At 42.5% G+C, this 10,794-nt stretch overlaps 1 pseudogene; it reads right to left on the reverse strand.

The window, feature by feature from the left end:
- Positions 1 to 9,258: 9,258 nt before the first annotated feature.
- Positions 9,259 to 10,794, reverse strand: part of LOC123253750 — an 11,832-nt pseudogene continuing 10,296 nt past the window's right edge.

The raw sequence follows: 10,794 nt of genomic DNA on the forward strand, positions 1-10,794 counted from the left end.
GATGGGAGACACGTGTGACTCAGGAGCCCGGGCCAGGGAGACTCCTGAGCTGATTCCAGGCTTTAGGCTCAGAACAAGGACCAAACCTGCTGGCTGGGGGCTCCCCCATGGAAAAGCAATAGACAGGCAGAGTTTTCACGGAGGGAGCAGAGTAGTTGGCTGGAGGAGGGAGCAGGGAAGTAATGTGGGTATGGAGTCTGAAGGTGCTTGTAGGATTGGGTGGGATGGAGGTTACAAAGAGACCTCAGAGGACATCTGGGTCAACCTCCTCATTTGACAGAAAGGGCAAGTGAAGTCAAGAACAGGGCAGGGGCTTGGCCAAGGTCACACAGCCAGGAAGAGGCTTACGCAGGCCTTGAGTAGAGATTTCTCCTGCATGCCAGGCTAGCTGGCTTATTATACTTATTACCTCAGTCTCACACTTCCTCTGAGTCAAGCATCAGGAGCCCAAATTCCCTGGGAAGGCACTCCACAGCTGGAGAAATTACTGGGAGAACCAAGGGTTCTGGGACTCTTTAGTTATGAACCAGAAACTAAGTGAAAAGCCCAACAAGCCCTGGGCTTTGGGCCAGTATGAGATGGACACTTAGCAGGGGGGGAGCCTGAGCAAAGCCAATGTACCCCTGAAAGACTTGCTTCCATTGAGGAAATCATAGGGATGATGCCCACCTGATTCGTTCTGGACCCTCCTTAAACCTTCTCCTGGGGCTTAGGCAAGGTCCCTATTCCCAGATGTCAGAGGGTTCCCCTGAATCAGACAAAGGACTTCTTTCACTCTATGAATATAGTAGAGGTGGGCAAGACTTGGTCAAAGAGGGGCATCATGGAGAGGCCGTGATCAAGAAAGGTTGGGTGGGCATAGGCTGAGTGGCATTTGGAACTTTAGGCTTGGAACAAGGACTGAACCTGATGGTTGGGGGTCGCTCCAAGGAAAAGCATTAGACTGACAATTTTCTAGGTGGGAGAGGGTTGGTTGGCTGTGGGAGGGAAATGGGGAAGGGAGATGGGGGTGGAGTCTGAATGGGCTTGTAGATTTGGATGGATGGAGAGTTGAAAGAGACCTCAGTGGTCATCTTGGCCATTCCTTATTTGACTTAAAAGGTAAGTAAAGTCAAAAATAGGGCAGGGGCTTGGCCAAAGTCACCCAGCCATTAAGGAGCAGAAGCTGACCTGTGAGCCCAGGTCTGTTTTGCCTCCCTGGCTAGCTTCCTTCCGTCTTGGCCTCTACCTCCTCTAGGAGCCAAACTTCATGGGCCCAAGTTCCCCAGAAGGTACTCTCCAGAAGCAGGTGGAGAAATTCCCCATAGAACTAGGGCTTCTCGGAGTCTGTCTTCAGGTAGGAACCAACCAGGACCCTGGGCTTTGGACCAGCCTGGCTGGGATAGAGCAAATTCCGTGCCCTTCTCTGAATGGGATTTTTCCATTTGGGAAATCAGAAGGATGACCCCAACCTGGTTCACTCCAGATCCTTGAACATTTTCCCAGGGCTTGGAGGTAGAAGCCTAGATGAGGTCCCTATTTCTGCCCTCATTTATCCCCACTCTGGCAACTGGGGAGCCTTGAAGAGGCAGGAATCAAGAAAGGTTTGGTGGGGGCAAGCTAGGTAGTACAGTGGATGGGGCACCAGGCCTGAATTTGGGACGATTTGGGTTCAAATCTGTCCTCAGACACTTACTACATGCGTGATCCTATGCAAGTAACTTAAACCCAATTGCCTAGCTGTTGCTGCTCTTCCATCTTAGAATTATTAAGACAGAAGGTAAGGGTTAGAAAAGAAAAATAATAAAAAGAAATAATAAAAGAAAGGCTTGGTAGATGTGGCTTGAGTGGCAGTTGGACTTTCATTGAATAAGGAAGGCAGAAGGGCAGCTAAATGATACAGTGACAGTGAATGACAGGCCTGGAGTCAGGAGGCCCTGAAATCAAATTTGGCCTCAGATATTTCCTAGCTGTGTGACCCTGGGCAAGTCATTTTACCCTATTTGCCTAGCTCTTGTCCTTTTGTCTTAGAGGATTGCTGAGACAGAAAAATAAAAGCTGAAAGCAAAAAGAAAGAAAATAGGTGAGGAAACCGTGCAAAGGAACCTGCTTAGGCTGCAGAAGACTAAAGGCATCAGGGTGGGAAAGGAAGCCTATTGAATAACAAGCCCTGGACCAGAGCTCCTGGGCTCTTTCATTTGCCAGCCTAGCCAGATCTGTGGGATTCAGCCAGCCGAGGAGAAGGCTTCTCCCCCAACCTGCAGATGTAGGCCTCGTGGACAACTCTCACTAATATTGTCTCCTTGCTGCCTGAAAAGGAAGAAGATGAGGCTAGAAGCAGAAGCCCAATCCAATTGTTTACATAAATGAAGTGTGGAGATTAAAATTAATATTCCATAACTAAATATTATATTTAATAAAGTTTTTTTATTAATAATAAACTAAGAGAGACCTAACTAAAAGCTTACTAATTAGCCCGCTCCCAGGAGCAAAAAGAGAAAGAGGGAGGAGTTACAGCCAACTATAAAACAATAATGTGAGATTAAAGGGAATTTTGGGGAAACTAAGGGACTTATGGGGGATGAAGTCCAAGGTTCAAAATTTCCATTTATACATACCCCCTATGATCCTTTGGGAGACCAGTCTCCCCAATGGATTATAAAAACATAATCAACATATAAATTGCAATAATTTGTGGATAAAAGGGAAAAAAAAGAACAAAGTCAATGATTGCTACATTAACAAAAAGCCAATTTTGGGTCGGTCCCCTTTGGCATAAAATTATACATTCAAAACAAATGCTTTCAACCCCTCAAAGTTTAAATTCACATCCCAAAGTTCAATTCTGGATCTTCTTGATGGATGCAGTGTGTGGTCTCTGCAGGCATCTTCATGGCACCTTCTCCAAAGAGGCTCATTGTCTGGATTCTGGGAGGTAGCAAATTTCTTATCCTAAAATTTTCTAAATTCAAATCAAAGTTCACAACAATAATAAAGTCCTCCCTGAGGTGGATAATAACACAGGGATCACTCAGGGATACATGGCTGAATTATAAAGTATATGAATCAATTGCAAAAGAAATCAAAAACATTTTTAAAATCCACATAAAAGAGAAAAAATAGCTTGTGGATGAAATAGAAAATGTCCAAGTCTTATGTCTAAAAAAATCTAAGTAAAGGAAAAATAAAACTATAACAGGCCCTTGAATCAGGCAGGGCCCAATTAAAGTGATTTAAGTAATTATGCACTTACCAAATCAGTAGCCAGGACTACAGAAAGTTTGCCACACTTATAAAAGACAGAAAAGGGACTAGATTATAGGAGCCAGAATGGTATCCAGGATAAAGTGCTTGGATAGAATGTGGTTCAGAGGAAGTCCTGCATCTTAACATATGTTAAGCGCCGCAACCTTGAACCCCAAACAAGTTTAAGTCATCTTGTCTTGGCTCAAAATTACATCAATCCTACTGGGATTGGTTGGTCTCTTTGACCTTGTGTTCGATTTGCACTATGCAGGTTGGCTTTGTGCTTCTTTAGCACTGTGCAGTGGCTCTTTTTAAATATCTGGAATCAGACAGAATCATTAAGCAAAGTCCTATAATTATTTAAACAATCGATGACATTCTATAGTTTAAAGACTTTGGGGTATGCATTAATATAAGAACAAATGTATATAAAAGATTAATATTGATAATGTGTTAAAGTATAAAAATGAGAGAAAAAAGAAACTCAAAACTGTATTGCACATACAAGGGGAAAGGTTTCTCACCCAAAAAATGAGATCCAATTTCCTTTTTAAACTTGGCCATGAACTACTGTGAATGCAAATTATTTTTACAGAATAACAGATTTATAAAAACAATAATATAGTAGATAATGTACATTCAAATAAAGTACCAAATTCCCAAAATTCACAATAGCCCAGTTATAGACAATAGCAAACAAACCCATTATTGTATAGGAGTCATATGAGTTTATAGATAGCCACTTGTTGTGTGATGCTTAAAAAATCTATACTTCTCACAAATTCTACAAGTATAGCAAATCTTTCAACCTTTGCAATTGATGATGAAAACCTATTTGGGTCTAAAACATCACGAAGAATTTTAGATCCTTCTGGTGGGAAAGTAAATTAAACTAAAAAGTTAAAATATCATGCACACAGGAGCTCTTTTTGGCTTCCTGCTTTATATATACATATACATATATATATTATATGTACATATATATGTATGAAAACCTATCATCCATTCAGAAGGTATCTAAAGTCATTTCTAAAGACCCCTTATAAAATTACAATTTAAATTCTTAAGTCATTCTCCAAGGTTGTATAAGCATCATGTGACCTCGATAGTTAAGATGACAAAGCCAGGATACATAAGACTTGTGTAAGATGTTCATGGGCTTTTTACAATGATACGTTGTTCAGTAAAATCATAGGGAAATGGTACAGATAAAGAATCATATAATAGAATAGATATTAATTAGATTAATACAGATAAACTTTTAAAAAATTTAAACCTTAAAGAAATCAACAAATACAATAATATAAGCAAATGATCAGTTACAAGCAGTGTAGTCAAAACTCCTTTTTCCCAATCCCAATAAGTTTGTTTACTATCTTGAGGGGAAAAGCTGAAAATAATTAGCAAGCAATAAACTTTCAGATCTCTTTTTAAGGTTATTTCCCTTCTTCCATATAAATCAACCATTCAGATTTTGTTTGCCAGAGCTCTGAATTTCGTCATAGTGAGGGCAAATTCTGCACAGAGTATAGTGTGCAGGACCCCCATAATGGGTATGGGTAAACCAAAAAGCCCAAGGGGTGTGAGGAGATGAATTTCTCCCCTGAATCTTAAAATTAGTCAAGCTCTCAACTGCAAGGTATGCAATCAGCCCAAAAACCCCTGGAAAAGAATTAAGCAGATCCAAACTGCACTTTGTAACTTTACCAACTCAAACTGTTGTTTCAGAGTTTCAAGCATGCTTTGAAACAGCATTATTCCAAAAAAACACTGAATGGAAGTTTGTTTACAGATCAAACACAAAAAGATGAAATCTTGCTGGAGAACAATAGGGTATTTGCATAGGAGAGAACTGGCCAAAAGGTAGAGACAAAATCCCCAAAATTTCTACTTCAAATCTACTGATTTAGTCTCTCTACTCTCAACAGAAAAAAAGTACAGAGAAGTCCCCTTCCTATGAAAAAAATCCCAAGTTGTAGATATCTCTCAGCCAGGAGTCCAGGATCACTTTAAGACTTTGGCTTAAAAAAACGGTAGCACAGGCTGGAAACCCCACGTGGGGTGGGGGGAGGGATTGGAGTTCTCACCTACCCATTGGAAAAAAGCAGTTCAGATTGGCTAGCACTGGCAGGCTTCAGGCTGGGTGGGGAAGGTGAGGAACACTGGCTCAAGCAGATGGGTGTGAAAATGCAGCATCAGTGAAAGCAGGTGGGCTGGCGGGGTGGGGTGGGGGAGTCTGCAATGGCCAAGACAGGGCAAAAGCGGGCAGCTGAGTGACCAGCAAAGAAAAAAATCACAGGAGCAGAGGGCGAAAAAGGGAAACCCCAGCTCTCAGCTCTCGGGCAAACTTACTAACTATACTGAAAATCTATTTTTAAAAAATATTTGAGAATTCTATCCCTTTGTGGTTAGCCAAAGAAGCCAAGAATATAGGGGAGCAATTTCACTGGGAGAGAGGGCTATAAGACTTCATCAACAAGCCCAAAGTCATTCCAGCAAAGACTCTGGTTAATAGAAGTCTAAAGGAAAGCATAACACAAAAAAGGAGTGGGTTCCATTTAAACCCACTCCAATCTTCCAACAAACATGTCAGCAACAAGTGATGGAATGGAAGATAGGACACACGCACACACTCAGGCACACCTGCACCCTTAAATACAATAATTTCATAAAGAATTTTTATTGATACCCCTTAGGAATCATGGTGAGGAGACCAAAAGGGAGTCTCAAAATGGCTTTCAGAAATATCTGCCTGATGTAGGAAGGGAAGAGATCAGGCAGGCAGCCCAAGGAAAAATAGGTTGAGAACATTGGCTCCTGTGTAAAATCTCAGGGAATAGGATGGTGGAAGTCTCCTAACTCCCCATACGAGTATCTCCCCATACATGAGGATCCCTACCTTCTATGGGCATTTAGACATGCATGAGGATGCTCCTATTTTCTTTCTACATCCATATATCCAAATTTTGATATGTTCTCTTGATTCCTATTATGAAGTCTCCTTTGTACTCCTTTGCTGTTCATCTTTCTGCCCTCAAATACCCAGACTACATATTAATAAAGATTTGTGTATGAATTCCTTTATATTCTCTCTCCATCTTCACATATCTCTGAGCAATCGTATACTCTGTGTATATAAATAGACTACATTTTCTCCTCTGATTCATCCACATAATTATCCATGTATTCATTGTTGTTTTTCTTTTATGATATATGAGTGATTCGTGGATGAGCACTCATTTATTCTATATACTTCTACCTAGGAATATGAGCATTCTCTCTGGATTCCCATCTATGAGGAATGAGACACTCTCTTTGGACAGCAATGGGAGTCTTCCTATATTCTATCACAGGGAGAGAGGAAGTAGAATCCTTTCAGGTATATAGAGAGGATAGGGGAGAAGTCTTACATGAGAATATATGAAAGACTGATAGAGTCATAGGAATATACAATATTTGTAAATGAAATAAACCCATTCTTTGTCTATGGAGGATTATACAGAGAATCACTGAGGCCTCCTGAACAGGAAGAGAGAGAGAGAGAGAGAGAGAGAGAGAGAGAGAGAGAGAGGCACAGACCATATTGGAGTCCTCCTGCATCAGAATATACCAAGCCAAAAGGACTTTTTAAGAGGGGATTCAACAGAGGGAGGTCCCTGTGGTTGTCTCCCTTCAAGCCTGGCTCCCAGATGGCAACAGTCAGATAAGCCCCTGGCAGCATCTGAGGCCACTGGTGAGGGGTGAGCAGATGTGGGGTTGGAGTCACCAGTTGGAGAGAGTATGTTGAGGAGGGGAAAGGAAGCCCTGATAATGAGTAGGAAAGGGCAAATGAAGCAAAGGGGGGGGGAAGACTTCAGGCAGAGAGGTGAATGGGATGCCCAGTTGGGGCATAGGATGGGCCCAAAGCCCAGCTGAGGATCAGCTGACTGAACCTGGGAGACAAGTGGGCAGGAAGCACAAGCCCTAGACTCCTGGATCTGCTCCCAAGGGAGGGAAACGGTCACCTACTGATCCCTCCAGAACCTTTTCCTTGCACCCCGTGGACTCTGAGCTGTGACATCCCTATGGGATGGGGGACACATATTGGCTCAGGAAACAGATCCAGGGAGACTCCTGGGTTTATTCCAGGGTTTAGGCTTAGAACGAGGGCTGAACCTCCTGGTTGGGGGCTGCCTCAAGGCTAAGCAATAAACTGGCCGAGTTTTTGGTGAGAGAGAGATGGTTGGCTAGGAGATGAGGGAAGGGAAAGGGATACGGGATGGCATTCAATTTGAAAGGGCTTCTAGTTTTGAATGGGGTTTGGCACTAAAAAAGACTTCAGAGGTTCCCCAGAGAACCCCACCCACCACAGTCCATTCTCCCTCTGCTCCCTCTCCTTCTCACAAAGAAATACAATCTGTGTTGGGCAATAGGAAGGTTTTTGTTTCATGTAGCATGGAATGCATTTTTCATTTTGTGATTGGGATGATCAAGAAGAACCAAAAGAAAGAAAAACTGGTTATTAGGATGAGAAAGGGGTCGTCTTGTCAGCTCCAACTTTCCTTTCATTTTTCCCAGGTAGTTTTGTGAATGGAAATCATTTGACCAGATCTGAGGAGCAGGGCAGGTCATAGCTGCCACTAGTAAGTGAAATCTTCTGCCCATCTGTATTCTGTGCCAGCACCATTCAGCAAAGAAGATTGAGGGCAGAACCCCAATGGACAAGAATCCCACAGGACGAGGAGACATGGACAAGGTATGATCTGCATTCTCAGAAGCAAGGGACTCGAAATGATGAGAAGATGATTCCATCAAAGGCTAAGACGGGTCTTCCCTTTTATTCTCCTCTTCCTGCTTCCTGGAGCCTCTCTTCTTCTCCACAAGACAAGGTGATACTGCTAAGCACCAGCTCCAAGACTCTGGGTGGGGGAAGCACAGGGAGCTTACACTGTACCCTGTATGGCTATTTGGGGGAGTGGAAATGCTCTGGACTGGTAATCATGAAGACTCAAATTCCCTGAGACTTGTCCCTGAGACTTACTACCTGTTTGATGTAGGACTGATCCCTTCCCCTCCCTGGAGCCACAAGCTCCTCTTTATTAAAATAAATATCAGCCGTTCTTTCTGTCTCTAGTTCTACGATCCTACAAAGTGGTCTGGACCTCTGTTTCCCCATATGTAAAATGAGAAGACTACCCTATCCAATAATTGAAGAATCAGAAGGGACACCAATAGGTGATCTGTGTTCTGCCTGCCAGTTTTTTTTTCATTTTCTTTATGTTAATTTTAATTTTAACTGTTTCATTTCTAACTAGTTTTAAGACCCATCTATCTTAAAATTACAATGATATACAATCACTAATAGTTTCCTTTTTATAATCCTGGGTACCTTCCCCACCCTTTTTCCCCCTTAAAACATACTCCCTATTTTTTATCTGTAATAGTAATCAATCCCAGACTTGCTCATCGAAGTCATTACATAGAATTACATTTGTTGTTTGGGGGTCTGTAATTTTCCCTCTCTTTATTTCCTGTGTGACTCAAAAGCATCTAGTTCTGGGTTCTATGGTTTACTCCCCTTATCTCAGAGTCCCAGTCCAAGGACCCCATCCAGGTCAAGCATTCTTATTTCTAAATTTCCTCCACCCTCCAACTTTCTATGTCCTAAGTATCCTCTCAGGTCTGAGATTGTGTCTCCAGATTCTGGCATTCGAAGCCCAAACTGTACTTCCCAATCTGAAAATCCTATTCAAAGCTCTCTCTCCCTTCCAACATTTTCTCCCATGAAAGTTCCATTCCATTCTAGACGTTCAATGTTCTCCGAATCCTCCTAGCCTGATTTTTTTTTTGAAAATGAAATTAAAATTTACTGTTATCTATTAGTCATCCAACTAAATCACGTCAAATAACCAAACAGCAAGATATAGTTTGCTGTGTGACCCTGGGCAAGTCACTTGACCCCCATTGCCTACCCTTGCCACTCTTCCACCTATGAGCCAATACACAGAAGTTAAAGGTTTAAAAAAATTTTTTTTAAAAGATATAGTTTGTAGGCACTCTTCAAGCCTTGGGTCTAGGTGCCTCTTCAAATATGGGGTCTTCAAATTTGAAAGTCGGGAACGTATTCATATCTCCTTTACCATACATTTGCTTAAGCTTGAATAATTCCCTTTCCAGATCTTGTTGATACTCAGGACCTGTATCAGCAGGTCCTCCAACTGTCTTTTGGATTTATAGTCTCTAATCTTTTCTACAAAGAGTTTTTGAACAGGATCAAGCTCCTTGTTAAAAGAAATAGCTGGGACCGTAACGTTCCTTTGCAAATACACCCAAGTTGCAGACTGAACAAGAGATGAAAACCTGGAGAGCCTGGTAAGAGCCGTGGTGATCCCAGCCTGACAGCTCAACCACAGTCACAGTTCTAAGAGCCCATCCTTCTCTGACCTCCCAGGGCATTTTTATTTTATTTATTTTTTTTAACCCCTTAACTTCTGTGTATTGGCTCCAAGGCAGAAGACTGGTAAGGGTGGGCCATGGGGGTCAAGTGACTTGCCCAGGGTCACCCAGCTGGGAAGTGTCTGAGGCCAGATTTGAACCCAGGACCTCCCGTCTCTAGGCCTGACTCTCAATCCACTGAGCTACCCAGCTGCCCCCTTTATTTATTTTTAAAGTTATTTTTCTTCGATTACTCTCCACATGTAGTCTTTGCAGTGGGGAGCTTTGAAAGTACAAATGGTGTTCCTCTCAAATCCTGCATACACGTCACATCCTAGTGATGATCAATGATATTACTATATATCAAGAGCAGTCCTATGGCATGAAGGCACTGCACAGAATGTCTATTTTTGTGGATTTGTGTGTGTGTGGCCAAGGAAGGTATTGTATTTCCTCCTTTCTCTGCCCCTCCTTTCTCTCTAGTGTTTAAACCTTTGCCTTCTGTATTAGAGTCGGTATGGAATAGCAGTTTCAAGGCAGAGAGGCTGAGCAATGAGGGTTAAGTGACTTGCCTAAGGTCACCCAGCTAGGAAGTATCTGAGGATACTTTTGAACCCAGGATCCCTTGTCTCTGCATCTGGCTCTAGTCACTGAATCACCCAGCTGCCCCCTGCTTTCACTTCGACTCTTGTCTCTCTGTTCTTCCCCTCTCCTTTGGGCCCTTATTCTCTGTGTGAATCTTTGGTGCCTGAGTTGGATGGGGTCCTGCATATTGGAATACCAGATTTGGGAGGGACCTTTGAGAAAAATCACAACATAGAAAGTCCATGCTTGGAAGACTCTTAAAATAAGGGAGTTCTGGATCAGATACCAGTACCTGGAATGGGAGAATTGGGAGGGATCACAGAACACAAAAAATGGCCAATGGTCAGAACCTGAGAATCTGAACTATTAGAACCACTGAAATTTTAGCACGCAGAAAGGAGAAAGACAGAGACAGAGAAAGACAGAAAAAGAGAGACAGAGGAAGAGACAGAGAGATAGAGAGAGAGGAAGGAAGACAGAGACATAGACAAAAACAGACAGAAAAAGAGAGACAGAGAGAGGGAGGGAGACAGAAAGAGGGGGGAGAGACAGAAAGAGATAGAGAGAAAG

The sequence above is a fragment of the Gracilinanus agilis genome, chromosome X (assembly GCF_016433145.1).
Source record: "Gracilinanus agilis isolate LMUSP501 chromosome X, AgileGrace, whole genome shotgun sequence".
NCBI classification, from domain to species: domain Eukaryota; kingdom Metazoa; phylum Chordata; class Mammalia; order Didelphimorphia; family Didelphidae; genus Gracilinanus; species Gracilinanus agilis.